Source organism: Manis javanica, chromosome 13, assembly GCF_040802235.1.
Source record: "Manis javanica isolate MJ-LG chromosome 13, MJ_LKY, whole genome shotgun sequence".
Classification (NCBI taxonomy): Eukaryota; Metazoa; Chordata; class Mammalia; order Pholidota; family Manidae; genus Manis; species Manis javanica.
In genome coordinates this window covers 76793752-76798886 of record NC_133168.1, presented here as the reverse complement: position 1 = coordinate 76798886, position 5135 = coordinate 76793752, and positions in this window count along the sequence as shown.

Below are 5135 nucleotides of genomic sequence, written 5' to 3'. Positions count from 1 at the left end.
ATGTACACTTTATTTAACTTAAAAAGCAGAAGTTTAAAAACCTCTGACAGGGCACAATGCCTCTAGGGAGGGGTGAAGCAGGATGCACATGGCTTTCCACGATGTGCCTCAAATAGCATCTGTCACCGCCTCCTGGCCCTCATCATAATGTAGGGGCAACCCACCTTCCTGCTTTCTCCAAATACTGCCCTGCCAAGGGGCGTTTATACATGTATGTAACCGGGGGCAGGGGCAGCCTGCTTGAGTGATCTGCAGAGCTTTCCTGAGTGGAGGAGAAGGAGCCCGTTGTCCCTCCCACACACCAGTGCACTGCAGAGGTCAACAGTTCTTCATGGTGCATGGAATTGGGCCACTTGGCCCCACTCCAAGAGTAAGCAAGGGGGTCATCACCAAGCACATTAGAACAGAGGTCACTGACCCCACAGAAGTCAGCTTTACAACCTCTGTGGGACCTCTGTTCCCTCAAGCACTCCTCAGGCTGGATTTCTGGGGCAGCTTCCAGCAGGTGTCTCCTCCCCTAGGTGTGGGTACACACATGTGTGTGCATGTCTGTGGGTGTGCATGTGTTCATGTGCACATGTGTGTACATGCATGTGCATGTGTGTGTGTGAGCTCCCTTTCCTCCCCCAGCCCCCCACCAGGACAGTTCTACCTAGTTCTTATTAGTGTAGTTCAGCATGCCCTCGGAGTCTCATGTCCAAAAACCTTATCACAATTAGTCTTCCTAAGCACATCACCTCCTTTCAAGAATTCTGATGAATGCAATGCTCTTCATCTTGTTAGGCCTCCCTTTAACACTTCTGGGTAGTTAAAACTTTACCTTCCTGAGATATCAGTGCCATGCTGCAATATTGTGGGGTGCTGTAACAGGACTGGGGTAAGTGACTTCTTTTCAGTGGCCCCACCCCACAATATTTCCCCAATGATACCGAGATCTTCCCAAGTTCTCATCTTTCCCATATGTTGTTGGCTCTGTTCTCCCCTCCTTATGACCTGCTTAATTCCTATGCATCCTACCATCTTCCTTCCATTCAATGTGAGCTCCTCTCCAAAGCTCCTCTAGAGAAGTCTCTACTCCTCTCTGGACCACTAGCAGAGTTGCCCAGGTTGTTCACTGCACAACTCCAGTGGGTGCTATTTTCAGAGCCATTCATATTAGAATGTATATGACTAGCCCCTGCTGGGGCTATGCAGGGCACAATGTATATGACATAATACTCTTTTTGTTCTTCCTGTTTTTGTGTAATTTCTTCTTTCCTCCTACTGAAACTCTGCATCTGATGAACAGGTTTTCTTTGAGTCTCTGGCAAAATCTAGCAGAATTCCAGGTACACATGAACTCTTTCTAAATGTATAAATAAGTGACTCAGTTGATTGGTTAATTCTAATGAACCCTAAATTCTCCACTTGCCCTCCCACCACACTGCTAACTTAGTGAATATCTGGGGGCAATCATTCTGCATACTGTAGGCATCTTGAGAGAAAAGAGAGAGAAAGAGCAAATGCTTAAATGAAAACCCAGGGAAAGAATGTGTGTAATGAAACTGCATAGACCCTGAAAAAGAAAGTTTCAACCACATGCATGATTGTGATTAAGTGTCAGGGTCCCCTGGGTTTATCTCCGGCATGGATAGGAAGTACGGGTGTTCAAAGTAAAGCAGGCAGATGAACACACTGACAAACAGGAGATTCCTCATGCTTTGAGGGAAATGTTGGCATTTCTTGTTCTTACCCTGGAAAAGGTCAAAGGAGGCTCTTCGTAGAGGCATTCTAACAAGAAGGCACTGCGCTGTATTTGCAAAGAGAGAACTGCTAAGGGCAGTACCCCCTCGCTGGGTCCGGGCTCTGGGATGAGACACTGGCTGCAGGTAATGGATTTGGATTTGAACTTCTTACAGCTTCTCTCACAGGTGGCGACTGTGAGGAATTAGCAAATGACTAATCCAGCTGGGAGAAGAGTTTAGTAAAAAATATTACCCTTAAAGATTAGACCTCGGTTTTCAACAGACTTCAGGTTAACAAAATGAAGATAAAGCAGCGCTCTGCTCGACTGTTCCCAATTACAATTGCCCACACATTGCCGCAGAGCACCATGGATCACTCCAAACACTGCGCCCCAGGAAATAAACAGTGCCCTTCCCTCTCCAGCCTGCGCTTTAGATTCATTCTGCCTTGTTCCGTGTGTATTGTTTTGATTCAAATGATTTCTGAAAACAAGATAATTGTCTTCTGGCTACATAGTTCCCCGAATTCTCTCAAGGGCTGCTGCCAGGAGGACTGGAGGGAGAAGGGATGCTATTAGCAGCTCCAGACAAGAGCCCGCACACCCTCCCCTATGTCCCTCCAGCTCCGGGGAATATAGATCAGCCCTTCAATATCCACCCTGAGAATGCGAACATGAAAACCCTGGAGAATTCTTTCCCATTTGAGGAAAACTTCAACATATCTACAAATAATCAAAAATAGGGAGGTAGATAAAAAGAATTCTGTTAAGAAACAAGATCCTGAAAGATTTGCAGAAAGTCTTGCTAATGAGCCAAAAGCCAGAGTTTTAAGACCACTTATGTAAATACCTCCCAGGATGTCTTCCCTGATTAAGGGTGTGTGAGGGTTATTGAGTTTTGAATTAGATGCACTTTAATAAAACAGTAGAATGTTCTTATCTGATTGCACCTGTATTGATTGTGTTAAAGAGGTCTATCCTTGGATCAGGGTCAATGATTTTATATAAACTTACTAGGGACTCTGACTGGGTATTCCTTTTCAGATTCTTGTAGGCTTTCCAATTTGTTAGATTTCAGTAATCTAAGGAATTTAAAAGCATGCTTCTTATTGAAGAATAGTTTTTTTCACCTGTGTTATATTTTGCTTAATCTCCTTGACTACATACTCAACTGAGGTATTAAAAAAAAACAAGATTTAAAAAACAATTTATACAAATGTAAAATACATATTTAAACATCACATATGAAAACTACCTATCTAAAATGGAATGCACAATTCATAATTGAAATGCAAAATGTGTGTTCAGTTGATAAGCATTCAACAATATACTTCAAATTACTAGTTGTATTATTTCTGAAGACTTCCAGAAAATCAATATACACAAGTAAACTCGTGGACAACCTCTTATCTATTAGTATCATTTAAACCTCATTTCTGCAAGGAAAGTCATTAATGGAGCTGAAGTTGGGAAAGTTTTCAATTGCCGTATATATGATGTTGTAAAGACTATCGTATATTATGAAGACATTAAAAAGGTTATCTTTGAAGCCTTTCCTAAATTACAGATATATTCTGCTAACATACTGATATTTTACAAATAAAGGAAAACCAACACTTCAACATTAGAATTACCTCTTTCATTTAAAAAAAAAATATTCTAGGTCCTATTATATTCCAGCACAGTTGTAGGAACCGGGGATATGATGGTGAACAAGACAGGTGGATGCTGCCTTTAGGGAGCCAGTGAGCAAGTATAGATGACAGACACTGACAAGCAAACAAATAGAAACATATGATCAGATGGATGGAGGAAAAATATGGGCGGATGGAGGAGAGGGTGGGTGTTACAGGATGGTGGGTGTACAGAAGCCCTCTCAGAGGGGGTAGGGCAGCAGCAATACAGCCGAAGAGAAGAGGAAAATGTGTGGGAGAAAAATAAAGTGCAGAGGCCAGATATGGATATAAGTTTGTGTGTCACACAATATGGCTAGAAAGGAGAGAGGACCGAGAAGAATAACAGAGGAGATAGCATCTAGGGTTGTTTGGGGAGCAGATCATAAAGAACCAAGACAGACATGGTAAAGACCTTTGATTTCATTTTAAGGGTGTTGGAAAACTGCCTAATAGTTTAAGGAAGAAAGTACCATGTTCTGATTTGTGCTGTGAGATACCACACTGGCTGCTGTATGGAGAATGGACTGGCGACGGCATAAACAGAAGTGGGGCGGTGACTACGCAGGTGTGTCAAGCCTTGCTAGTACCCACACACAGCTCTCCTCCTTTTCTTACTTTGTATAAGAATTCAGCAGTTTTCTAGACAGCAAGAGACAACTATTGTCCTTTGTCCTCATTCAGAGAGGACTTCGGGTGGGGTGTGATCAGGAGGTGGGGATTTGCTGGAGAGGCAGACAGGTGTGCGGCACGCTCCCTGTTTACTCCGCCGGCTGTCCTGGCTGTGGTCAGGGGGCTGAATGCAACGGCTGGCTGGAGTGACGTGGGCAGCTTGGACATCTTGCAAGGCAGAGCAGAAGGTAGAAGGATACCCTGCCTCGGAAATTCTGTGTTAAAGAATAAACGGAATAGGCTGTTTTGTTTGAGCCTGTGGTGTTACAGGATTTATGTCAGGCAAATCTGACTGGCCACTTGCGTAGATAACAAATGGCTCAATGAGACACAAAGGTGCTTGGGCTGGCATAGGACAGAAGGCAGGAACTGATGGTATCGAGTATGTTTTGAAGATAGATTCATGAACGTCAGAGGACAGTGAGAGAGAGGGAGGGGCCGAGGGGCTCCGAGGCTCTGGCTGAGTCACTGGCTGGGCTGCAAAGCGTGGGGCATATAACCAGCCCTTGGCATCTAAGTACTAGGGGGCAGCTTTGTGATGAGAGCAGGAGCCACGTCCCTATAACTCGCTACTGTATTTTCATCTGAAAGTGAGAAGGAGAGAGGGGCTGTTGAACAGAGGACCAGGTGTGAACTGGCCGTCAGGAGGGGAGGCTGGACGGGGTGGGAGACTTACCGCACTGCCAGCCAGTGCCGAGCACTCACCTCCCATTTGTGAAATGAAATTTGAAGTGAGAGCATCTTCGCACCACCAGAAGGATCATTAGATACTTTTTCCCAGGCCACATGCAACTAGTCAGATATGGACACAGTTAGTAGAGTTGCATTTAACCAAAATGGTGATTTTACTTGGAGAATGCAATGGAGGGCTGGAGGGGCAAGAGTAGTGAGCACATAGCAATAGAGTCACTATAGTAAGAGACTGTGAAGGGTAAGCTGGGTGAGCCGCACAGTGGGAGGTGCCATAAGATGGACAGAAAGGGGAGGGTACATGAATCAGAGTTATCAGTTTAGATGAAATCATGTTGGTGTAGAAGCCCCAGAGTAAGTGAGCTGGAAAGATAAGA